General features: G+C 47.1%; 1 non-coding gene across 1 annotated transcript; it reads left to right on the top strand.

Annotated features, from left to right (window-relative positions):
• The first annotated feature begins 19524 nt into the window (after positions 1 to 19524).
• Positions 19525 to 19720, top strand: LOC119968112. Its single transcript, XR_005461128.1, has one exon. It is a non-coding gene; the product is annotated as a U2 spliceosomal RNA (small nuclear RNA).
• The last annotated feature ends 7813 nt before the right edge of the window (positions 19721 to 27533 follow it).

Below are 27533 nucleotides of genomic sequence, written 5' to 3'. Positions count from 1 at the left end.
CGACCTCAAGGGGATCATATAACCAGTGCGATTATGCTGCGGCGGCAGAACATCTCCTAAATGGAGAATCCAGCCTTAAATGTATCAGCCAGGACTGAATTACGTGCGGTTTGCGTTCCCGTTGGGAGCGTTATTCGGTAAGCAAGTCAGGACAGGCAAATGGTCCATTCCGCAAATTCCGAGTAATTCCCGGCCCACCAGGCGTTCTAACCACTGCAGCCGCAGTTAGCGCCAAAGGGCCTGGCAGCTGGAATTGTTTATTAGCGCTGCACTTACCACACACTCACTGCAGCCAGCAAGGTGGCTCACAGAAAACCTATTCCCTGCGGTCGGGAGTCCAAGGCGGACCCACAGCTCCATGCCAGTGAGGAGCAGAGGAGCATCTTCTTCTCCAGGGTGGGCCGCCGACTCAAGCTTGCCCTTCTGAACACCGTCTGCGAAGTGGTAGCAGATACAGTCAGCACTGCCAATCTCACCAGGAAGAGACTGATTGTGATCCGGAGGGGTGGGGGGTCACTGGTGAAGCCTCTGCCATGAGATGGACAGAGAACCAGAGAGGGCTCATGCTCCCCCTCCGCAGTCATGGCAATTTAGTAAGCGGCAATGAAAGGATTCCACACCAGGTTGCAGAGAAAACAAACGTATTTTAAATAACACGATAACTATTATGTTCAGGTCTAGTAGTTCCCTACTAGGTCATTTCTAGTTGGTGCTTGACTGGCCGAATTGATCATACTAAACAGTGTTAAAGTTCCCTGCGCCCTTATCAGGAGCGCACGTATTCTACAAGCTCCATGGGGTACTGGAATATTCTTACCCTGTGAGACCCATGCAGGTTATACGAGATGTCCAGTGTCCATTTGCAAATATTTGTAGTTAATTTGCACCTGCGTGACTTCCGCCTGAGAGGGGCGGAGAATCGTGGAAGGGTGGAGCACACAATGTCCAGCGTGCTGATCAGATTTAAATGCATACAAATGCTGGTTTGGCATGCCCCTGCTGGCGTGGGAAGCAGACCTTGGGCTGGGTTCTCCATTTTTGGGACGAAGTCCCCACGGCATCGTGAAAACTATTGGGCGCGATTCTCCGCCCCCACGACGGGTCGGAGAATAGTGGGAGGGCCTTCCCGACATTTTTCCCGACCTCCCGCTATTCTCCCCTCCCCACGACACGAATCGCTGCACGCCATTTTTTACGGCGAGCAGCGATTCTCCCCTATCCGATGGGCCGATTTCCCAGGCCTTTACGGCCGTTTTCACGAATGTAAACACACCTGCTATCACAGTTCGTGAAAACGGCCACAAAGTGCCGTTCTGCACAACCATGCCACCGATTTGTAGGTTGGCATGGGCCCGCGATCGGCGGGCAGCGGGTCCGATTCCCGTGCACTCTTTGTCCCTCCGCCGCCCCGCAGGATCAGTCCGCGGGGTGGCTGAGGGGCATGACGGACCGCGCATGCGTGGGTTTGACGCATATGCGCGATGACGTCATCGTGTGCGTCAGCCGGCGTGAGTCTTGGCGGCCGGGCTTAGCGAATGTTCGCTAAGCCCGCGCTGCTGTTCTTCCCGGGGCCGCGATGCTAGCCCCGACCGGGGGGGTGAATCGGGTCCCGGGAGGGGGCGCGGAGGCTGCCGTGAAACACGGCCGGTTTCACGGCAGCCTTTACGACTCTCCACATTTGCGGAGAATCGCGCCCATGGTCTTTTACGCCAGAAAAGCTGGTGCCAAAAGGCCACAGATTCCCTGTTTTGCTGGGGGCTAGCAGGCAGCCGTCGTTGAGCTCACAGCTCCAGCTGCCGATATAGGCCCCCAGCACTTTCGGGTCAGAGGCTGCGCATGTGTACAGCGGCAGCCCCCAGCAGCCGCACCGTGCTCCATGGCGGACTCAATTCGGTGGCAAAACGGATTCTCCATCCTGTCGCCACCAGAATCCAGCCCTTTGTTTTGGCCACCAGGGAGGGATTGGAGCATGGCTCCAGAATCAGCGCTGGGTGCAAACTTCAATTTGCGCATGACACTGGATTCTCTGCCCAATTGTGATTTGTGTTCCTGGCTTTGCGAACCGGCAAATGCAGCCTACTGTTTTCAATCAGCCAAAGGCATAACCTTCTTTAGTGATGTGAGGATGGTGTTCTGGTCACTGAGGGCAGTGACTGTCAGCATACTTTCTAGGAAGGTGAAGACTATACATAATTCATGTTAATACTGTCAATGGTAGTCAATAGCTTGGTATTCTGTACACCAGCTGTAAATTGGTACACACTTTTATTTTCTTCCTGTTGATGTTAAACCATGAATTTTCACATCTGCTGAAAATATCTCTACAATTCAGTGCGGATAGTCCCTGGTGTGTCCTTTAACTGCATAATTATCAACAAACTGGAATGTTCAATTTTATTCATGGACCTTAAGCCATCCAGCCTAGTTAAGGTGAAGAACTTGAGGGATGTGTCAAATTTAAGGGATGCACAAGTGTTCAAATATTTTCTGACATTAGCTGAGGCTTAATGGAGTAACAGACTGGACAGGTTACTTGGCTTGGAAAACACACTACAGGCATGCCATCTGCACAAAATGACAGCACGTAGTTAGGAAAAACCTGAATATTCTCTTTATGATATCCACATTTGGATAATAATTTCAATAACCTTGAATTGGGTTAGGTACTGAAAGATCATTGTTCTCCAGAAAGGAGGTCAGGAAAAAGGGTGAATTAGCAGCATTGGGAGGAATAGGACAGGAAATAATAGTGGGAAAGAAGCTAAATCACTCATCGTTACTCCAACTTAGGGGCTGATTTAGCACAGGGCTAAATCGCTGGCTTTGAAAGCAGGCCAAGGCAGGCCAGCAGCACGGTTCAATTCCCGTACCAGCCTCCCCGAACAGGCGCCGGAATGTGGCGACTAGGGGCTTTTCACAGTAACTTCGTTAGAAGCCTACTTGTGACAATAAGTGATTTTCATTTCAAATTGTATTCTTATTAATTACACATATAGCGTGGAAGGAAGCCATTTGCCCCATTGAATCTGCACTGACCCTTCGAATGAACACTCTGCCCATTGATGAGTGTCCACCTCGCCCGATCCTCGTAATCTCAAAACCTAACCTGCACATCCCTGGAAATTAAGGGGCAATTTAGCATTACCAATCCACCTAACCCTCACATCTTTGATCTGTGGGAGGAAATCGGAGCAACTGGAGGAAACTCATGCAGACAGGGGGAGAACATACAAACTCCACACAGTCACCCGAGGCCGGAATTGAACCCAGGTTCATGGCGCTGTGAAGCAGCAGGCTAACCACTGAGTCACCCAACATAATCTCAGAATTCACCTGAGGAAGGAGCAGTGCTCCGTAAGCTAGTGATTCGAAACAAACCTGTTGGACTTTAACCTGGTGTTGCAAGACTTCTTACTGTGCTCATCCCAGTCCAATGCCGGCATCTCCACATCACAACATCATCTATGAACAAAGACATAAATATATACATATAAAAGAGTACAAATGCTTTTTACAACACTTCAGAAAAATGTTCATCGCTCATCAGAGCAGAATTGGAACACAAAACTATGTGAAGCTATCGCGGCAAGTAGTATGAGGAATTAAACCCTGCTATGATATGTTTTTCCTGTTTTTGAGAATAGCAAAGATTTTGAAATATTCTAGCTGTCATTGGTGTCAGGAACATGGTTAAAACTACTGTGGCTGTTTAGCACAGGGCCAAATCGCTGGCTTTGAAAGCAAACCCGTAAAAGCCTCCCCAAACAGGCGCCAGAATGTGGCGACTAGGGGCTTAACACAGTAACTTAATTTGAAGCCTACTTGTGACAATAAGCAATTTTCATTCATTCATAATACAATCTATTTCTGGAGCATTGTTGGGCCTGCAAGCAGTGTTTTAGTGCACCACTGGAAGAAGAGAAAGCACAGAGGTGAATCATTACTAACAGCAAAAATACTGAAGCAAATCCTTGCATTAACTGGAACACTGCAGCAAATCCCTGTGGGAAATGAGTGCCACAGGAATCCTTGTAAAAAAAAATGGACTGGAGCCAATCATTGATGAAAAGCCTTCCAGGTACAGAATTATTTGGAACAAATCCTTTCCTGAGATTGGTTGTCACAGGAAATTGGAGGAAAAACATTCTGGAATCACAGAACAATAGTTTCCTTCTCTGCTCACATTATTACATACTAAAAATCACTGGGGAATCTAGCAGCTTTAATAATGTTGTCTGCACAGAAAAGGAACAATTGCAATGATGCACAATAATGTATAAAACAAGGGGGCAGCACTGTAGCATATTAGTTAGCATTATGGCTTCACAGCATTAGGGTCCCAGGCTTGGGTCATTGTCTGTGTGGAGTCTGCACGTTCTCCCTTTGTCTGCTTGGGTTCCTCCGGCCGCTCCTGATTCCTCCCACAAATCCCAAACGAAGTGCTGTTCGGTAATTTGGACATTCTGAATTCTCCCTCTGTGTACCCAAACAGGTGCTGGAATGTGGCGACTAGGGGCTTTTCACAGTAACTTAATTGCAGTGTTAATGTAAGCCTACTTGTGACAATAAAGATTATTATTATCATAAAAGGCTTCTTTAATGTACTAAATTTTCTCAAAATCGTTTCCATTGAACATCTGAGATAAGTTTTGCAAATTAATGATCCTAGCCTATAGCTTTGGATGATGAGAGTATGTATCAAGAATTATGGGGGCAGGTTGGCATGGAGAGCTCAATTAAAAAAAATCTTCCCCTTATGATTAGCTGCTAGTATCTCTAATACTAGTCTAACACATACTGCTGGAGTGAACAGAGACGGAATTCTCCGACCCCCCCGCAGGGTCGGAGAATCGCCCGGGGCCGGCGTAACTCCCGCCCCCGCCGTGGCCAGAATTCTCTGCCACCCGGGAATTGGCGGGGGTGGGAATTACGCCCCGCCAATCGGCGAGCCACCCGCGGTGATTTTCCGGCCCGCGATGGGCCGAAGTCCCGCCGCTGAGAGGCCAATCCCGCCGACATGGTTTCAACCACCTCTGGTGGCGGCGGGATTGGCGGTGTGAGCGGGCCCCAGGGTCCTGCGGGGGGGGCGATCGGACCCAGGGGGTGCCCCCACGGTGGCCTGGCCCGCGATTGGGACCCACCGATCAGCGGGTGGGCCAGTGCCGTGGGGTGCACTCTTTTTCTTCCACCGCCATCACGGCCTCCACCATGGCAGAGGCGGAAGAGAACCCCCCAACCGTGCATGCGCCGGTGGTGACGTAAGCGGCCGCTGACGCACCTGTGCATGCGCAAACTAGATTTGGGGAGGGTTCCAATCGATTGGGGAATAGCAAATGTAACTCCTTTACTCAAAAAAGGAGGTTGACAGAAAGTAGGAAACTAAAGGCCATTTAACGTCTGGCACAGGGAAAATGTCATAAGCCATTACTAAAGGCGTTGGGGGGTTCTTCGGGCCCGTTCATCGCAGACAAAATTCCCGTTATGGCAGCTAACTCTCACCTCGGCACCCTGGCCAGATGGCAGGGCCAGATCGGTAAGGCTATGCAGCTATGCTTCCAGGGAATCCCAAAGTGGGAGGGTTCCCACTTTGTGAGGATATCATTGAATGTGGTGGTGGGGGGGGGGGGGGGGGGGGGGGTTTGGGGGTATTGAAACCCCGATGCCGGTGGGGTTGGGGACTTTACTTTCACTTTGAGATGGGGGTGGGGGTGCCCTTTAAAAATGGCTCCCCGAACTCTATAGAGCTGGTCTTGCCAACTCCATGTGGCCCTGCCACGCCAGAAAGACGGCGAAAAACATGCTCACTGCTTTATTTGGCGAAGTGTCAGAAGATCTTGAAAGAAAACCCAACTGTTTCTCTGGGTAGAAACACTTTGGGTTTCAGTCAGAAGCTGACACTTTGCCATTTTCTGGGAAAATTCTGCCCATTTTAGTAGGATACTTTGATAATTTGAAGTTAATCAATTGGAGTCAACGTGGTTTTGAGAGAGGAAAATTGTTAACCAATTTATTGGAGTTTGTTGAAGAAGTAACATGTGCTGTGGATAAATGGAACCTGATGGATGTACTTAGGCCGATTTCTCAGCAAATTTAACAACCCTGAGCGGGATTGTCCATTGTGAGTTTACCCCGCCACCACTGCCAGCGAAAATGTAGAATTTGACTCTCAGCCAAAACTCAATACAGAGGGAACGGAAAGCCCCCCACCAGCGTGAAAAGATGGAAAATTCCAACCTTAGATTTTCAGAAGTCATTTGATAGGGAGCCACATCAAAGGTTATTGTGGAAAATAAATGTTCATGGTATATACTACCATGGATAGAAGATTGGCTAGCTAACAGGAAGAGGGTAGGCATAAATAAGTCATTATCATGTCTTCGCTGGCAGCGGTAGGGAGGCGAACTCGCAATGGATCCCGCCAAAGGTTGCTAAATTTGCTGATCATAAACACATAGGTAGGAAAGTACATTATGAAGAGGACATAAGGAGACTTCAAAAAACATAGGTAGGTTAAGTAAGTGGGAAAGGTTTCAGAAAATGGCATAAAATGTGGGAAAATGTGATATTGTTCATTTTGGCAGGAAAAATAAAAAGGTGCATATCATCTAAAAGGTGAGAAATTGAAGAATCCCTCAGATGCAGAAGGATCTGGGTGGCCTAGTGTATGAATTGCAAAAGGCTAGTACACAGGTGCAACAAGTCATTTAGAAAGATAATTGAGTCTCTGCAATTATTGCGAGGATAATTGAATAGAAAAATAAATAGGTTGTGCTCCTGTGGTCCCTTAGTTAAGCAAGAGTGCATTGGAAGCAATTGCGCCCACAGGGTCTCCGCCGCACTGGTCGGGGGCCATTGAAAGCGCCCCCCCCCCCCAGTGATTCTCTGCGCCTCGATGGGCCGGGTGCGCGCCGAGTTTGGCCCAGTCCCACCAGGGTGGGTTACGTATGGCCCTACCTGACGGAACCTCGGAGTTCTGGCTGCGGGGGCCTTCCTGGTAGGGGGGTGGGGGAATCCGACATTGGCGGGGGTGGCCTCCACGGTGGCCAGACCCACGACCGGGGCCTACCAATCAGTGGGCGGGCTAATACCAGTGTGGGCCTATTTACCTCCACGCCGGGCTCCTGTAGGGCTCCGCCATATTGCCCAGAGGCTGGCGGGCTGATGGCAACTCACGCTCATGCACGAACCCGTGCCAGCCGTGCCGTGCATGCGATGACCCGCGCCGGTTATGGTGCGCCAGCTTTAGAGCGGCAGAGCAGCGGACAGCACTCTGGCGCCGTACTAGCCCCTGAGGAAGAGGCGAATGCCTGGGCCTGGAAGCCCGTTGACGCTGGAGTTGCTCGCTCCAGTTTCGACGCGGGCGTCAACACTTGCCCGGGATTTCATACAATCCCGGCCATAATATCCTGAGGGTTGGTGACTACATGGATGTGGGAAGGATGTTTCCTCTTGTGGGGAAATCTTAAACCAGGAGTCAAGATTAAGGAGGGGAACCCCTCCATAGAGGCTCCTCCAGTGTGGGATTTCAAATGCAAAATGTTTGAATTGGTACTAATAAACAAAATGAAACAAATTGAGGGCAGAGTGGGTACCTCGGGAATGGCTTGCCTACCTGCCTCTTGAGTAATGAAGACTCTCTCACTTGAGGAAGCACAACTGAACAATACATAGAAACCCACACTCAGGCACAACTGAGTGCCAAGGAATTGAATATGAATTGCAATTGACAAAAAATAAAATAAAATAAAAAATAATTAACGACATAAAACAGAGCAACAAATCTGTGAAGAGAACCAAGAATTTATCAGGATCTCATTTCTGCTCTGCATAATTGTTCAGATCAAAGGCTTCTCTCCCTTAAAGGGATTCTGCCTCAGACAAAAACAAAATGCAAATGAGACTTTCAATATGAAAATGAAATGAAAATCGCTTATTGTCATGAGTAGGCTTCAATTAAGTTACTGTGAAAAGCCCCTAGTCGCCACATTCCGGTGCCTGTTCGGGGAAATGAAACTGAAATGTGGTGAAAAGGGTCAATAAAGCACCCCAGATCCTGCAGAGCCCACAGGGCATGGAATGCCTCCATGGTGCCAGTGGACACTCAATGTCCCCTCTCCAGGGACACCCAACTGTGAATGAAGTCAGAGAAGAGGGGCAGATCGTCATGTTGGACAACTCCCTGCGCTGCTTACTGCCGGGACCTGTTTATGGCAAGGTTTGCTTGGTCCAAGAGTGGGTTCACAAAGAGGTCCTCCTCCTTCCCTGCCCCCCTCCACAACCTGGTGCCTGTAGATCATGAGCATGACGCTGAAATGCAAACAAAACATTTTTTTAAAAACTGAAAAGGGGGTGCTGCCTACAATAATCAACATATTCATGGTCCATGGACTTCACAAGGCTGCAAAAAAGGCAGGCATCCTGGGAGTCCATGATCCGATGCAGTCTATGGTTGTATTGGACTGCGTTGTGCGACGCCCTCCAACCCAGGTCCCTGAGATTAAGGGAGAGGACTCCTCCATAGTGGGACCTCCAATGGATGGTTCAAACTCAAATCAGTGGCAGGTCTCTTTAGCTTTGTATATTTAATTGACAATATTGAACTGCCAATGAAGGGTCAAATTGTATTCCAATCAATTGAATGCCTCATGACAGATGAAGCACAGCTGATTAGAGCAAAGCCTGTAATGAGAATGGCAAGCAAATATATAGAGGGCACCCGCATTCTCCCATTTTACAGCCCTACACATTTATTCTTGAGATACAAACTTTCTAGACAATTGCAATTGATATTCAATTCCTTGGCACTCAGTTGTGCCTGAGTGTGGGATTCTATGTATCGTTCAGTTGTGCTTCCTCAAGTGAGAGAGTTTTCATTACTCAAGAGGAAGGGATGCAAAACATGCCCGAGGTACCCACTCTGCCCTTGCAGCCTGGCTTCTCATGGGCCCCACAGAACCCCACAGTTAGTCCCAGTGTTGACCCTTATTATTCACCTGCTGCCATCCATTTTCCAGCTCCCAATAGGGAGTGGCACTCCCTCAGTGGTGATTTGTCCACAAACCCAGCAAGGATGACACAGGAAGTGGCAGATGCTTGCATGCCAGCCTGAAGACCACTTTTCGGCAAGGGGCGCGCAAAGTGATTGGAAAGTAAGGCCTGCTAGTGACTCCTCCCCCTGAGAAAGAGTGACTGATTCCCAACCCCTGCCCCAAGTTGAAGTTATCTGTGTCCCCCATTTCCTCTCCAGTCAACCCTGAGCAATGAAGAGCCTGGGAATCAGGGCTGCCTGAGTGTTCACCTCTGATACGAGGTAAGGCCACCAGATTCACGCTTTTGTAGATTTGGTGTAAATGATGCCGGTGCGACATCATGCCGGTACCCAGTGAATATTCATGAGGAGGAAGGTCTGGAGAGAGTACTTGCTAATGTCATGCTAATGTCTTAAATTGAGGTTCCCGCACAATTCACACTATTGCACTGGCGAGGTGCAGGGTGATGAGGGGGGTGGGGGGGGGCAGATTCCAAAAGTAATTCATGTCTTTTTGTCTCTCTGGAAGTTGAGCCCTCACCGATTTTCTTATGGACAGAGAGAATGGACTCAAAATTTTAGCCCTATATATCATAGAATTGTTTACAGTGCAGAAGGAGGCCATTCAGCCCATCGAGTCTGCACCGGCTCTTGGAAAGAGCACCCGACCCAAGGTCAACAACTCCACCCTATCCCCATAACCCAGTAACCCTACCCAACACTAAGGGAAATTTTGGACACTAAGGGCAATTTATCATGGCCAATCCACCTAACCTGCACATCTTTGGACTGTGGGAGGAAACCGGAGCACCCGGAGGAAACCCATGCACACACGGGGAGGATGTGCAGACTCCACACAGACAGTGACCCAAGCCGGAATCGAACCTCGGACCCTGGAGCTGTGAAGCGATTGTGCTATCCACAATGCTACCGTGCTGCCCGTATCTGGAACATGTGTTTGGGAAATCAAATGTCATCTTCTAAATGCCACTTGCGTGGGAAGGCTAGATGCTTGGCATATGCTGCTCATGAAGCAGCAACCTTTTGAAGTTCACTCCATTGTATTGGGCCCTGTATCGATGTTCCCACCAATTAATAAACTGGTTAGTGCAAAGGCAGCTCTCAAACCTGAAGAGCCCTGAGAGACAGCTTCCTGCAGGTCAGTTTCCTGTGTTTGAAATCTGGTATGAAGGGGGCACTCTCACCTATTTCTGAATGCCATTTTCAGCAGTTTAAGCTTCCGTGGAGGCAGAGTTACCATCCGCTCCCAGCTCATGTCTGAAGCAATGGTTTCTGCAGAGTTGAATGGTTATCTGCAATGATGAGAAACTTTCCACGATGTTGCTGAAAACCATAGCTGTATATTTTAAATCTGCACTTGTGCATCCGAGGAAAATGACTTTAGAACCTGAAGATAGGTGTAATATTAATATCCTTTGAACATTGGATTGGATTTGTTTATTGTCACGTGTACCGAGGTACAGTGAAAAGTATTTTTCTGCAAGCAGCTCAACAGATCATTCAGTACATGGGAAGAAAAGGGAATTGAACAGAATTCAAGAAAATACATGAGAATACATAATAGGGCAACACAATATATACAATGTACTACATAAGCATTGGCATCAGATGAAGCAGACAAGAGTGTAGTGTTAATGAGGACAGTCCATAAAAGGGTCATTTAGGAGTCTGGTGACAGTGGGGAAGAAGCTGTTTTTGAGTCTGTTCGTCCGTGTTCTCAGACTTCTGAATCTCCTGCCCGATGGAAGAAGTTGGAAAAGTGAGTAAGCCGGGTGGGAGGGATCCTTGATTATGCTGCCTGCTTTCCCCCAGCAGCGGGAGGTGTAGATGGAATCAATGGATGGGAGGCAGGTTCGTGTGATGGACTGGGCGGTATTCACGATTCTCTGAAGTTCCTTGCGGTCCTGGGCCGAGCAGTTGCCATACCAGGCTGTGATGCAGCCCGAGAGGATGCTCTCTATAGTGCATCTGTAAAAGTTGGTAAGGGTTAATGTGGACATGCCAAATTTCCTTAGTTTCCTGAGGAAGTAAAGGCGCTGTTGTGCTTTCTTGGTGATAGCGTCGACGTGGGTGGACCAGGATAGATTTTTGGTGATGTGCACCCCTAGGAATTTGAAACTGCTCACCATCTCTACCTCGGCTCCGTTGATGCTGACAGGGGTGTGTACAGTACTATGCTTCCTGAAGTCAATGACCAGCTCTTTAGTTTTGCTGGCATTAAGGGAGAGATTGTTGTCGTTGCACCACTCCACTAGGTTCTCTATCTCCCTCCTGTATTCAGACTCGTCGTTATTCGAGATCCGGCCCACTATGGTCGTATCGTCAGCAAACTTGTAGATGGAGTTGGAACCAAGTTTTGCCATGCAGTCGTGTGTGTACAGGGAGTAGAGTAGGGGGCTAAGTACGCAGCCTTGCGGGGCACCGGTGTTGAGGACTATTGTGGAGGAGGTGTTGGTGTTCATTCTTACTGACTGTGGTCTGTTGGTCAGAAAGTCAAGGATCCAGTTGCAGAGTGGAGAGCCAAGTCCTAGGTTTTGGAGCTTTGATATGAGCTTGGCTGGGATTATGGTGTTGAAGGCGGAGCTGTAGTCAATAAATAGGAGTCTGATGTAGGAGTCCTTGTTTTCGAGATGCTCTAGGGATGAGTGTAGCGCCAGGGAAATGGCGTCTGATGTAGACCGGTTGCGACGGTATGCGAATTGAAGTGGGTCAAGGCGTTCCGGGAGTATGGAGGTGATGCGCTTCATGATCAGCCTCTCGAAGCACTCGAAACATTGATTCTTTCATGTGATTATTTATGAGATCGGAGTCCCAGGACTTCACATTCATGAGAAACCTTCTGCTCTGTCTTCACTGAGAAGGTAACACATTTTCATCCAACGTATCGTCTTCTAACTTCTTATATGCTGCAACACATCCTGTCGACATTTACACTATCTAATTCTCGCTGAATGGCAGCATCTAAGTATGGGACACAGAGTTGTTGCATCATGATAGTTGTGACAAGTGAACATGGGGTAGGATTCTGCTCCAGGGGATCCTAATCTTGTCTTCATTATCCTATCACCATAATACACAATTGGTTGTAAGAACAGGCATCACTATTGAGTTCCCCTCCAAGCCACACAACACATCAACTTGGGCTTGTTTCACAGTTCAATTGCTGTTGGGTCAACGTCCTGGAACTTTCGACCTAATATTCCAGAAGCACCATGAGCATACATAGCACCGTGGTTTACGAGAAACCTAATCACAGTGGGCAATAAATGTGATGCTGCCAATATTGTCCTCATCCCAACAACACCTTTAAAAAAAAATCAATTTCTCATATTCCTCCTGCTCCTCAGTACATCATAATCTCCTCTCCATCATCTTCTGCTCCCTGTTTCTAAGATGCACATGCGAAGTAGGAATATTTAAGCTAAGAACATGGTCGACGCAGGCTTGGAGGGCCGAAGGGCCTGTTCCTGTGCTGTACTTTTCTTTGTTCTTTGAATAGATTAATAGAACACCTTTGACTTGAGGAGGCAGAGAATGGATGAAAGATCCTGGCTTTCTGTTACTTCATAAAAATGCATGCTGACTGTGTATATGTTAAGCTGCTGCTTGTACAGCCCACCACGACCATTTCCAACTGATAGAGCAGAATGCCATCCCAACGCCTCCTGTGATGCATCACTTAATGGGTCATCTCTCTGAATACTTACGGTCACCTGAACATTGAACATAAGTTTATTTTATAAGATTAAGTGAACAACGTTAAGGCCTGCTGGCTTTTCAGTGATGTCTTTAAGGTGGCATAAATAATTTATGTATCTGCTGGCATCACCTTGATAAAGTGGAGGAATGCATTTTAAAGCTCTTCATGCAAATAATTGTTGTTAGGGAAGATAGCAACATGCAGTGTAATACTCTTAATCTGTGTTCAGTGTACAACTGAACTTTATCTGGCACTGGTCTTCAGCTCCACAAAAAAGCAAGATAACAGTTTCACTGCTTTCTCCCTCCACTCGGCATGCAAAACTTTCTGTGGATATCTTCCATCTGCCTTTGTCATTTTTATTGTATCTTTGGCGACATGCCAATAATTCCCACACCCCAAATAATTAAATAAGGTTTGTTGGTCAGTTTCATTAAAACATATGTTTTACTTTTCTGCTCCTGTCATCTTCTTTGGTTCCCTCTGCCAGGTCCTCCCCTTGAAAACTTGTCAGAAAATGCCCCCATCTACAGGAATCACTTCATATACCTGACCACTAGTTCGGGCAGCACAGTAGCACAAGTGGATAGCACTGTGGCTTCACAGCACCAGGATCCCAGGTTCGATTCCCTGCCTGGTCACTGTCTGTGTGGAGTTTGCATGTTCTCCCTGTGTCTGCGTGGCTCTGGTTTCCTCCCACAGTCCAAAGGCATGCAGGATGGTGGATTGGCCATGATAAATTGCCCTTAGTGTCCAAAAAAGGTTAGGAGGGGTTATTGGGTTACGGGGATAGGGTGGAAGTGAGGGCTTAGGTGGGTCGGTGCAGACTCAATGGGCCGAATGGCCTCCTTCTGCACTGTATGTTCTATGATCTATAGTTCAATCTGGTAAAATGTTCACGACTCATCTACTTCTACCCTGTTGGATTTGGATTTTGTTTATTATCACGTGTACTGAGGTACAGTGAAAAGTATTTTTCTGCGAGTAGCTCAACAGACCATTAAGTGCATGAAAAGGAAAGGAAAGAAAATACATAATAGGGGAACACCAGGTACACAATGTAAATACATAATACCGGCATCGGATGAAGCATACAGGGGTGTTGTGTTAATCAGTACAGTCCATATGAGGGTCATTTAGGAGTCGGGTAACAGCAGGGAAGAAGCTGTTTTTTAATCTGCTCGTCCGTGTTCTCAGAATTTGTATCTCCTGCCCAATGGAAGAACTTGGAAGAGTGAGTAAGCCGGGTGGGAGGGGTCTTTGATTATGCTGCCCGATTTCCCCAGTCAGCGGGAGGTGTAGATGGAGTAAATGGATGGGAGGCAGGTTTGTGTGATTGACTGGGCTGTGTTCATGACTCTCTGAAGTTTCTTGCGGTCTTGGGCCAAGCAGTTGCCAAACCAGGCTGTGATGCAGCCAGATAGGATGCTTTCTATGGTGCATTTGTAAAAGTTGGTAGGAGTTAATGTGGAAATGCCGAATTTCCTTAGTTTCCTGAGGAAGTATAGGCGCTGTTATGCATTCTTGGTGGTAGCATTGACGTGGGTCTACCAGGACAGATATTTGGAGATGTGTACCCCAAGGAATTTGAAACTGTTAACCATCTCCACCTCGGCCCCATTGATGCTGACAGGGGTGTGTACAGTACTATACTTCCTGAAGTCAATGACCAGCTCTTTAGTTTTGCTGGCATTGAGGGATAGAATGTTGTCGCTACGCCACTCCAGTAGGTTCTCTATCTCCCTCCTGTATTCTGACTCATTGTTATTTGAGATCAAGCCCACTATGGTAGTATCGTTAGCAAACCTGTAGATGGAGTTGGAACCAAATTTTGCCACGCAGTCGTGTGTGCACAGGGAGTATAGTAGGGGGCTAAGTACGCAGCCTTGCGGGGCACCGGTATTGAGGACTATTGCAGAGGAGGTGTTGTTGTTTCTTCTTACTGATTGTGGTCTGTGGGTCAGAAAGTTGAGGATCCAGTTGCAGAGTGAGGAGCCAAGTCCTTGGTTTTGGAGCTTTGATATCAGCTTGACTGGGATTATGGTGATGAAGGCGGAGCTGTAGTCAATAAATAGGAGTCTGATGTAGGAATCCTTCTTGTCGAGATGCTCTAGGGATGAGTGTAGGGCCAGGGAGATGGCGTCTGCTGTGGACCAGTTGCGGCGGCATGCGAATTGCAATGGATCAAGGCATTCTGGGAGTACGGAGGTGATGTGTTTAATGACCAACCTCTCAAAGCACTTCATTACGACTGAAGTCAGGTCCACCTTGGAAATATTAACCAATTCTAGCCCCTTTAAAGCCATTCGCCTGCTACTTCCATTCAGCCAGCATAGTATGCCTGTGGAATATGCTCAGTCACCACCAATCAATGTGTTAATGAGCTGACCTCTGAACCTATAGTATGGCCAATAGAATGGAAGGATTGGTGAGTGGAAGTGGCAGCTCTGGGGTGTAAGGGTTCTCCTTTCTCTTTCAGAGATCCTCCCCACATTCAAGTTCATGACGCCAGATTCAAGTGTGCATGGTTTGAATAGAATGACTAGAGAGACAACTTCTTCTGATAATTCACAATCGCTTTACTGAATCACCCAAAATCCTCAGAGAAGATCTGCATTCAGCAATCATGAAATACAGTTACAATTACCCAGAACCCTGACTCACTAGAGGCTAACCTCCCACCTTGTTCCTTTCACAGATACTTCTCTGATTAATTAAAATAAGACAGAAAAAGACTCCAAAATTAGAATCATAGAATCGCTACAATGATGAAGAAGGCTATTTAGCCCATCGAGTCTGCACCAGCCCTTTGAATGAACGCCCTACCCATGTCCACTGCAACTTTTCCCCATAACCCCACAACCTAACCTGTACATCCCTGGACACTGAGGGGCAATTTATCATGGCCAATCCACCTAACCTGCACATTTGTGGACTGTGGGAGGAAACCGGAGCACCCAGAGGAAATCCACGCAGACATGGGGAGAATGTACAAACTCCACACAGACAGTGACCCAAGGCCATGGTGCCGCCCAAAATTAATACAACCCATTCACAATACTAAGCGCCCAACAACAGGGTGAAATGAATACCCCGATTCCCAGGTAACTGAACATGAAGTTACCTTGATTCCACTTTATACTTACAAAAAACAGGAAAAACACCAGGTCTTGTCCCAAAACATTACAAACACCCTCAGACCAATATCAGCATGATATGGATGAAAGAAATTACCAGTAAAAGCACGATGGGTGGGATACTCTCACATGCCACCCTGATGCCGGCATGGTTGGCGTGGCACAGGTCGGGGGCCGCTCTACGAGGCTGGCCTGTCGTTAAAAATGGCGAGTCCTGCCAGCACCATCCACACCTGCTTTCAGCCGGCGGGACATCGGCGTTGAAGGGTGGGCCGGCCTCTCTGGCTGGGGGTCTTGTTTCTCCCGCGCCAGCCCCTACAGTCCTGCGCCATGTTGCGTCAGGGCCGGTGCGTTGAAGGAAGCCACTGCACATGCACCCCTTGGCGCCGGTGCCACTGCGCATTCGCGGACCCCGTGGCGCCCAGTCGATGCCAGGATCAGCAGCTGGAGCGGCATGAACCAGTCCAGTGCCGTGCTGGTCCCCTGTAGGGGCCAGAATTGCTGATCTTGAGGCCGTGTTGATGCCGTCGAGAAACGCGACGGCGTTTCCGACGGCGTCAACACTTAGCCTCAGGATGACAGAATCCCACCCTATTTTTTCACCCCAAACTCTTACAGAACATTCACACTAATATTACTACAATTTATCTGAAAGCACTTACAATCACCAACAGGACCAGTCTGTCCACTGTTGACTGTAGGTCCTGAGTCAAGGTGATCAGCTCTGACTCTTCTTACAACTGCAGGCAAGACACTCTGATATGCCCTTTTTCTAGTGATTCAACAATATATCAAAGGTGCTTCCTGTTGTTCCTCCTGTTCCAATGTCTGGTAGTTTAACACTCTTTACTGATTCCACACATAGTCCAGACAAATGTGATCAGCTCCTGCTGGTTGAAACAATACAGGGTTTTCCATGGAACATGTATCCAGATGGATATTTTCAGTTCTAATTGGATGAACAATTCTGCTGTTTGAGGTGAGCACCTGGGTTTGAATGCCCCTATTCCAGCCGTCTTGTTTGTTTGTGGTACAGGCCTTAGTTGAATTGACATTTCTTGAGTGTATTGCATTGACGGCATGTCGTCTGTGCCATTGTATTGAGTAATCAGACGCTTGATTGCATTAGTTAACAGCAGATAATGACATTTCCCTGATATTATTGTTCCTTAATGGCAGTCAGTCAATGTCCAAACCCTGTTGATGAGTTGATGTCCGAATTCACCCCTTGCTGCCCAGCCCTGTTGGCTGCAGCATGGTTTTGTAATTTGATAATTCCAAGCATGGGGGAGGCAATGGCATAGTGCTATTGTCGCTGGACTAGTAATCCAGAGAACCAGAGTCATGCTCTGCGGACCCAGGTTCAAATCCTGCCATGACAAATGGTGAAATTTGAATTTAATAAAATTTGGAATTAAAAGTCTAAACATGACCCTGAACCCATTGTCGATTGTTGTTAAATCCCATCTGGTTCGTTAATGTTCTTCAGGGAAGGAAATCTATTGTCCTTACCTGGTCTGGAGTATATATGACTCCAGATCCATAGCAATATGGTTGACTCTTAAAATGTCTCAGGGATGGGCAATAAATGCTGGTCCAGCCAGCGACACCCACATCCCATTAATTCATTTTTTAAAAATGTTCGTGAATTTGATATTTATATTATCGACATTTCCCAGTTGGAGGAGATTGAATTTAAATTTCACCATTTCTTATGGCATGATTCGAACCTGGGTCCGCAGAGCATGACTCTGGTTCTCTGGATTACTAGTCCAGTGACAATAGCACTATGCCATTGCCTCCCCTGGCATAAATAGGGCCACGGATTTTCTGGGACACTAAAAATATTTTTAAAATGTCAATTTTCATAAAAATATAATCAAACTTAACGACAAAAATGTCTTATGTGTATCTGAGTACAACCATTCATGTTTTTACGGTACTTTTCCTCGGAGCTATGTCTCAGAGATATTATTCTTTCAGTAAACCAGGTGTTGACCTGCATTGGGTAAGCAATAAATATTTGAAACAAACTTTAAAAATGTTTTACTTTTTTACCTTCCAGTGGCATTGCCCAACTTCTGCAAAGGCAGAACAGAAAATTCCCTTCCCCTCTAACATTCACTCATAGAGATAGAAAGGCTTTGTCCAGGGTACCTTGGGAACATTTCCTGTTATGGAGCGGAGACATTTTTATCACCTGGGCACCATGTTTATAGGAAAATTACTTGAGGTGGATCCACCAACACCAATGAAGCCAATAACTTCCCAACATATATTAATAGATGAAAAATTATGTGGCTCTGTTGTGGACATCCATTCCTGCTGATCTGATTTTCCTTTATGTACTTTGTATTATACATTGTTTTATTACCTGTAGATATCTGTAAATAGCTAGTTACCGATGTGTTGAGTGCAAGTGTTCCAGGGGCCACATTTCATCACTATATTAGAGATTCATGTGATATTTAAAACAACCAATTCAATCCAGCCCTTTTATTGAGCCAGACACCATGTCAAAATTAAGCACAATCATTTTTTTTTTTAGCTTTCCAAGCATAAAATGTGATTATTAACAACATCTGGGAATAAGAACCCAAAGCATAATAGCCTAGGTAATCCACGGCCATAACTACCTGCAATGAGTTCAATTTGAAACAATTTCCATGCAAGTCAGCAGGAGGTTGAGGACGAGCTGCCATTTTTGCAGAACTAATGGCGCAACAGTGACTTGTGGCAATCATTCCACAATTTACGGTTTATTTCTTCCCCACCACAAGTTGTTGGTTGATTTAGACATTGATAATGACGATGCCATTAAACTCACCATTGATTTGGCAGCAAAATCTGGGCCAATAAAATGTTTATATAAAAGATACAGATTGACAAAGGAAAGACTGATTTAACAGCGGGTTACCCGCTGCTTCTCTTCACTCTATTTCTTTATTCCACCTGATAAACTAAAAAAGAACTGCAATCATTTATTTGGAGTCTGCATTCCTATTTCTTTATCCACCTGCTGTGCTTTGGGCAATTGTAAATGCATCAACAATGAATAATGAGAAATTCCAAATTACCTTGTCCCTCCTTTGGATAGTGACCACAGGTGGTCTCCTGTTTTGAGAAACATCATAATATTGTATTATCTATAAGTGCTCCCAACGTAGTAAATCTGTTATACAACAAACTCAATTGATATCTGTTCACACCTTCATGGCTGTGGGCTTTCACATCAGTGACTAGCCAAAAATAAAAGACAATGAGCAGCTGACATTGAAGAATATGCTAATTTGTCGATTTGATTTAGAAAAAGCAATGTTAATGACCTGCATGTAAACATTAGGGGATTTATAAATGTTAACTGTAATTACATGAAGAGGTTGTGGAGAATAATAATGAGTTGTTGTCGCTGTGCTGTCAGAAAGAACAAATTCAAATGCAATTTTGTGGAATTTCACTATTTAACACATGAATACGGGAAAGGTGCTTTATACATCCCCATTTCTGAATTCATTGGTAAACAATGGTATTTTCTTTGGTCATTGTAGAAACCATTCATCCATTCATGATATTGAGATCCATTTTCATTTCTGTAATTCCAGCCTTCCATTCAGAGTTATCAAAATATAAATTGGTTCATCGCTTCTCGGCCTTTTGGCTAAAATCAAGTGTAGTATCTGCTCTGCCTTTTGGCTCAGATCTGTATGCCACTTGTGGGGACCATGAATTGAATTCAATTTGAATTTGAATTGTTTTTGGAGCAGGTAAGGAGCTGGATTAGGGGTTCGTTCCTGTCCACACTCTGAGCCGTGGCTTTGTACCTCAGGAAATGTAATTTTAAAAAAAAATGTAACTTGGTTCTCAAAATAAGACTGAGAGGTGAAACAAAATATGCATTTCCTTGGGATTGAGTTGTCATTAACTTTGCTGTATAAGGAGCCATTTTTACTCTGTAGTTGATGTTCTGAAAGAAAATGCATTTCAAGGTTAATCATTTCAATAGTACATCATCTGAGGCGAGATTCTACTTTCCGGGGACTAAGTCCCCACGCTGGCAGGAAAACTATGGGAAAACGGGCTAGGTGGACGCCGGAGGGGTTGGCTCCATGCCTGCGGGCGCAGAAGGGACTGCGCAAGTTAGCGTATGCGCCGAAGGGCCAGCATGATCTCGCGCATGCGAGAACCGCCGGTGTGGTTCCGCGCATGCACAGACCGGCCGGCGTATTCTGGCGCATGCGCGGGGGTTGTCTTCTTCGCGCTGGCCATGGCGGAGCCCTACAGGGGCAGGCGCGGAAGGAAGGAGTGTCCCCTTGGCACAGGCCCGCCAGCAGAGTGGTGGGCCCTGATCGAGGGCCAGGCTACCGTGCCCCCCCCCACCCCCAAGGCCGGATACCCCTGCGCCTCCCCGAGGACCACCCCCACCAACTTACCTGCCAGGCCCTGCCGTGTGGGATCATGCATAACCTACACCGGTGGGACTGGCTAAAAAAGGACGACCGCTTGGCCCATCAGGGCCCAGAGAATTGCCAGTGGGGCCGCTGCCAAAGGCCCCTGACTGGCGTGGCGTGAACTCTGCCCCTGCTCGCAAACCGCGCCAGAGCACATCGTAGCCGGCGTCGAGGCGGGATTTGAGCCGCCCCCCTGGGGTTTCTATGACCCGGCAGGGGGTCGGAGAATCCCGGCCCAGATGTAGGGGATAGCATATTAACATGGAGAAAGGATTGGTTAGTCAACAGGGAGCAGACAGTAGGTTTAAATAGGTCTTTATTGCCTTGACAAGCTGCAAATTGTGGAGTGTCACAGGGATCAGCCTTGGGGCCTCAGGATTATATGTATGGTAGCTAAATTTGCTGATGACACTAAGATAGGTAGAGAAGTAATTTGTCAAAAGGAGTCTGCAAAGAGATATAGACAGGTTAAGTGAGTGGGCAAAAACTTGGCAGATGGAGTATAATTTGGGAAGATTCTGAGGGCACTTGACAGGGTCGATACTGGGAATATCTTCCAGTTGCGGTAGAGCTGAGAATAAGAGTATACAGTTTTGAAATAAAAGGTCTTCCTTTTAAGATGGAGCTGAGGAGATTTTCTTTCTCTCAAAGGGTCATTAGTGTGTGATATTCTCTTCCCCAGAAAAGAGTGGAGGCTGGGTCATTGAATTTATTCAAGACTGAGTTGACAGATTATTTGATGGGCAAGGGAGGCAGACAGTGGAGTGAAGAACACAACCAGACCAACCAGAATTAATGAATGGCAGAGTAGGCTCGAAGGACCTATATCCGATTGAGTCACCCAGACTCGAAACGTTAGCTCACTTCTCTCTCTCCACAGATGCTGTCAGACCTGCTGAGATTATCCCGCATTTTCAGTTTTTGTCTCAGATTCCAGCATCTGCAGTAATTTGCTTTTATTTGATGTTGCTGCTGTTATATGCTGCAGGTCATTGGCCAAATTGTACCATGTGTAATTGCTGCAATAAGCAATCCTCTTTTTTTGCCTTTTTTGGGCTCGATTTTTCCAGACCATTGTAGGTAGGTTGGGAGGCAAGAAGGCTGGCAAGATGGCGTGGTGTGTGGTGTACCTATTGATTATCTGTTGCTATCTTGCCAGTGGCAGAGATGGTGGCAGACTACCCTCCTGTCCAGAGCTCAATTAATCTCAGCTTCCCAACCTCGACCCTGCATACCCAGCGCTACCTGTTGTCAGCAATCCACATTACTACCACCCTCTGTCCTCCTGAAATGTTACAAAACCCCTCAGTCCTTCATGTCATCAGGACATCTCTGTACATTTTTAAAATGCATTTTTACCGGCTTCGCATTTGTTTCCCATTCCTAATTGTCCTTGAGAAGGTGGTGGGGAGCACCTTCTTGAACTCCTGCAGTCCCTGATGTGTAGGAACACCCACTGTGCTGTTAGGGAGAAAGTTTCAGGACTTTTACCCAGCAATAGTGAAGGAACGGTGATATATTTCCAAGTCAGGGTGGTGAGTGACTTGGAGAGGAACCTCCAAGTGCTGGGGTTTCCATGTAACTGCTGCTCTTGTCCGTCTAGATGGTAGTGGTCATGTGTTCGGAAGGTGCTGTCTAAGAGGCCTTGGTGATTTCCAGCAGTACTTCTTGTACATGGTACACAGTGTTGCTACTGTGTGTCGGTGATGGAGGGAGTGAATGTTTGTGGAAGGGGTGCCAATCAAGGGCTGCTTTGTCCTGGATGGTGTTGAGCTTCTTGTGTGTTGTTGGGAGTATTCCATCACAGTTCTAACTTGTCCCTTGTAGGTTGTCGATAGGATTTGAGGAGTCAGGAGGTGAGGGAGTCGCCGCAGGATTCCCAGCCTCTGACCTGCATAAAGTATTTTTATGGCTAGTCCAGTTCAGTTTCTGATCAATGGTAACCCCCAGAATGTTGCTATTGGGGGATTCAGTGCGGTATTGCCATTGAATATCAAAGTGTGATGGTTTGTTTCTCTCTTGGAGATGTGCATAGCCTGGCACTTGTGTGGTGCGAATGTTGCTTGCAGTTGTCATCCCAAGCCTGGATATTGTCCAGGCATTGCTGCATTTGGACATGGACTGAATCGGTGTCTGAGGAGTCCCGAATGGTGCTGAACATTGCACAATCATCAGCAAACATCCTCACCTCTGATCCTAAGATGGAAGGAAGGTTATTGAAGCATCTGAAGATGTTTGTGCCGAGGACCCTACCCTTATGAACTCCTGCAGTAATGTCCTGGGACTGAGATGACTAATCTCCAACCACCACAATCATCTTCCTTTGTGCCAGGTATGACTCCAACCAGCGGAGAGATTATCCCGATTCCCATTGACTCCAGATTTGCTCGGGCTCCTTGATGCTATTCTGGGTCAAATGCTGCCTTAATGACAAGTGCAGTCACTCTCACCTCACCTCAGGTATTCAGCTCTTTTGTCCATATTTGAACCAAGGCTGTAATTATTGTTTGGAAAATGCTTTCATTAAGCTCATTTGGCCCCCCCAATATTTTTTTGATATTTTGAAATATTTGTATTGGAATGCATAGTTTACAAATGGTGATTGTCATGTATTGACATATATATATAGATCTCTTCCCCTCCCTATCAATTGGCCCTGCCTTTCATCCCTTGTTTTAGCTGTTCCTTTGTGGTCTAATTCTATTTTGTTTTATTTGCTTGTGCTAGTCCCGACCGTGCTCTAGGTCCTATACCTGACTCTGTTTGTCTGCTGGTTGGTGTGGACATTTGAGTCCGGGAGATGGATGGGTGGGGGGTTGTTGCCACTCCCCTTACTGGGCACTTCAGCCTTGGTCGGCTACCATTTTGTTTGGCCCCTTGACCCTGCCAGAAGGCCCTGTCTTTATGGCCTTGTTCTTGGCCCCCATTGTCTATTCCGGCTGTTCCTAATCCCCCTTCCTCTCTCATAAAAGCAAATTACTGCGGATGCTGGAATCGAAACGAAAGGGAAAATGCTGGAAAATCTCAGCAAGTCTGGCAGCATCTGTAGGGAGAGAAAAGAGCTAACCTTTCAAGTCCGATGACTCCCCTTCTTGAACAAGGGAACAACATTTGCTATCCTCCAGTCTGCTGGCACTATTCCTCAGACAATGACGACATAAAGATCAAAGCCAAAGGCTCAGCACTCTCCTCCCTAGCTTCCCAGAGAATCCTAGGATAAATCACATCCGGCCCAGGGGACTTATCTATTTTCACACTTTCCAGAATTGCTGACTCCTCCTCCTTATGAACTTCAAGCCCTTCTAGTCCAGTAGCCTGTATCTCAGTATTCTCCTCGACAACGTTGTCTTTTTCCTGCGTGAATACTGATGAAAAATATTCATTTAGCACCTCTCCTATCTCCTCGGACTCCGCGCACAACTTCCCACTACTGCCCTTGACTGGCCCTACTCTTACCCTAGTCATTCTTTTATTCCTGACATACCTATAGAAACCTTTAGGGTTATCCTTGATCCTACCTGCCAAAGACTTCTCATGTCCCCTCCCGGCTCTTCGCTCCCTCTTTAGGTCCTTCCTAGCTAACTTGTAACTCTTGAGTGTCCTAACTGAACCTTCATGTCTAATCTTTACATAAGCCTCCTTCTTCCTCTTGACAAGTGATTCAACTACTTTAGTAAACCACGGTTCCCTTGCTCGACCACTTCCTCCCTGCCTGACAGGTACATACTTATCAAGGACACGCAGTAGCTGTTCCTTGAACGAGCTCCACATTTCAATTGTGCCCATCCCCTGCAGTTTTCTTCCCATCCTATGCATCCTAAGTCTTGCCTCATCGCATCATACTTGCCTTCCCCCCAGCTATAACTCTCGCTCTGCGGTATATACCTATCCCTTGCCATCGCTAAAGTAAACGTAACTGAATTGTGGTCACTATCACCAAAGTGCTCACCTACCTCCAAATCTAGCACCTGTCCTGGTTCATTACCCAGAACCAAATCCAATGTGGCCTCGCCTCTTGTTGGCCTATCTACATACTGCATCAGGAAACCCTCCTGCACACATTGGACAAAAACGGACCCATCTAAGGTACTCGAACTATAGCGTTTCCAGTCAATGTTTGGAAGGTTAATGTCCCCCATAACAACTACCCTGTTACTTTCGCTCCTATTCAGAATCATCTTTGCAATTCTTTCCTCTACATCTCTGGAACTTTCGGAGGCCTATAGAAAACTCCCAACAGGGTGACCTCTCCTTTCCTGTTTCTAACCTCAGCCCATACTACCTCAGTAGACGAATCCTCATCAAACGTCCTTTCTGCCACCGTAATATTGTCCTTGACTAACAATGCCACCCCTCCCCCTCTTTTACCACCTTCCCTGAGCTTACTGAAATAGCTAAACCCCGGAATTCCTGCCATACATACCTATCCCTTTTCTGACCTATGTCGTTGGTGCCTACATGGACCACGACTTGGGGCTGCTCCCCCTCCCCCTTAAGGATCCCAAAAACACGATCCGAGACATCACGGACCCTGGCACCTGGGAGGCAACACACCAACCGTGAGTATCTCTCGTTCCCACAGAATCTCCTATCCATCCCCCTAACTATGGAGTCTCCAATGACTAACACTCTACTCATCTCCCCCCTTCCCTTCTGAGCAACATGGACAGACTCTGTATCAGAAACCTGTACCCCATGGCTTACCCCTGGTAAGATCCCTCCCCCCCCACCAGTATCCAAAGCGGTATACTTGTTACTAAGGGGAACGACCACAGGGGATCCCTGTACTGACTGCTTCCTCCCAGCCCCTCTCACCGTCACCTGTCTATCTTCATTCTTCAGAGTAACTACTACATCCCTGAAGCTTCTATCTATGACCATCTCTGCCTCCCGAATGATCCAAAGTTCATCCAACTCCAGCTCCAGTTCCCTAAGACGGTTTCTGAGGAGCTGGAGATGGGTGCACTTCCCACAGGTAAAATCAGCAGGGACACTGACGGCGTCCCTCATCTCAAACATTCTGCAGGAGGAACATTGCACTGCCTTCCCTGCCACTCCCTCTGGATAAAACAAGAAAGAGAAAGGAAGAGCTTACCTGATATTCACTCAACCCATTAGGTTGGAGGAGGTGGAAGGGTAGGGGAACACTACAAGTGTAGTGTCTCGGGTTTAGCAACCGCCCAACTTATATACAGGTACTACACACCTTCCCAGAAGTCCCCACGGCCGACTTCCGGTTTCCTGCTGCTCTGAAACAAAAAAAAACAACTTTGAAAAAAAAAGTTTGTTAAAAAACAACAGCCGCTTCTCTCGTAAGGTAAGTTTTTAAAACGGGAAACTTACCTTCCCGACAGACCCCTGGTTACTGCTCTTGCTGCTACCGCTGAAAAACTGAAGCTTCAAAGAAGGGTGTCCAGAATCTGACAAGTCTGGGACTGGCCAAGAACATATGGTCGTGGCTGGCCAGGGCTCCCCGGCACCGTTTCAGTTGGAGCGACCTGTGGGCCCGGGCGATCTCCAGCGGGTTGGGGAAGCTGTCTCTCCCCTCGAGATTCCCAGCACCTGAGGCACATAGTCGGTTGACTCCCTGCCCTCAATTCCGTCTGGCAGGCCCACTATCCTGATGGCGACTAGGGGCTTTTCACAGCAACTTCATTGAAGCCTACTTGTGACTATAAGTGATTATTATTATTATTTAGGCGTCTCAACTGGTTTTCCTGGTCCTCCACCTTCCCTTTCAGGTTCCCTTGAGTCACCACCAACTTCTTTATTTTGGCCTCCAGGGTTATGATTCAATCACCCTGGTCTGCAGAGGCTTTCCCCAGTTCCTTTATCGTGTTCCCCTGGGCCTCCAATCTCTTTCCCATTTTGTCAAGAGCCAGTAGCTCCGTCACTGCCAATTTGACTGCCGCCTTCATTTCTGCCTTTGTGCTCTCCTTCATCTCTTTCAGTTCCCTAGTAAGGGATGACTTCCATCTATCCTCTAGTGGGGGGAGGGGGGAGCTTGTCTTTTTGGGTTGCCAGTCTCCCTCTGGGAGTGGCCGGGGACTCTCACGCCGCGTGGGTTCGCTGACCTGCGTACTCGCCACTCTGGTCCCTTGCCGCCGTTTCTGTTGTCTTTGTGGCCTCTGGAACTGCTACTTACTGCCATCTTTGCCGTTCTTTGTATTGTTGCATTGTTCTTTGTATTGCTAATTTTGGCTAAATGTGCATATTTTCTTGTCTTTCAAAGGAGAGCCATCTGATGTGTGACTGAACAGCACATCCCTGCAACTGGAAGTCGAACCAAGGCTGTGATGTGTTGGGTGCTCTGGATCCGTGAAACACATACAAGCCACCAACACTTAAAATGGTACAACACTATTTTATTAAACTATAAACTGTTGAACATACTCTTACTGTGGGTTAACACAATGTTAGATTAACTAAAGACCTGTGCCTGTCCTAACCAATCTGATCACTCAGCACATGGTGAGAATCTGTGCTGTAAACTATAAGCTCTCGTACTTCTGAAAGGCTGCATCCCAAATGAGCGGGAAAAGTGATGCCCTCTGTCTTTATAGTGAGTGTGCTCTAACTGGTGATTGGGTGTGGTGTTATGCATGTTGATTGGTCCTATTGTATGTCCATCAGTGTGCGTGTCTGCACCATGATATACTGGTGTATATTATGACATCCCCCTTTTAAAATAATTTGTATGTATGTGTCAATAAATAGTGTGTGTGTGTATGTGGACAATGTTCCTAACTATATGTATGGTGCGAAGACGTATTTACAGGACTATGTACAGGAAAACTAAGCTATATACAAGGGAAGGTGTCCGGTGCAAAGTAATAGTATGCAACAAAATGAACGCGAACAATACTATATGCAAACCAAGAAAACGATCAAACAAGACAGGGAAACAACTCAGAGAGTCCATAAATTTGTAAAGTTCATAAATTCAGTCTCTGAGGTGGGCGACCAATTCTGGTTGACCAAGGGTGGGCCGAGAGCCGCCAGTTCAGGAGCAGGCTGGACTGCATCACAGTTGGGAGAAGGAAGAGTGACAGGAAGCTCTGCACAGTCCGTGGCAGGGTCGGCAGGGGAACGATGCAACTCCAGAGGATCACGTGGTGATCGTGGAACGAAGCGAAGGGCACGCCAATTGCGGCACAGAATGGAGCCATCTGGTTTCCGAACCAGAAACGAGCGGGGGG

Source organism: Scyliorhinus canicula, chromosome 6, assembly GCF_902713615.1.
Source record: "Scyliorhinus canicula chromosome 6, sScyCan1.1, whole genome shotgun sequence".
Lineage (NCBI taxonomy): Eukaryota > Metazoa > Chordata > Chondrichthyes > Carcharhiniformes > Scyliorhinidae > Scyliorhinus > Scyliorhinus canicula.
Note: the sequence above shows the minus strand (reverse complement) of the source record. Positions and strands in the feature narration are given on the sequence as shown.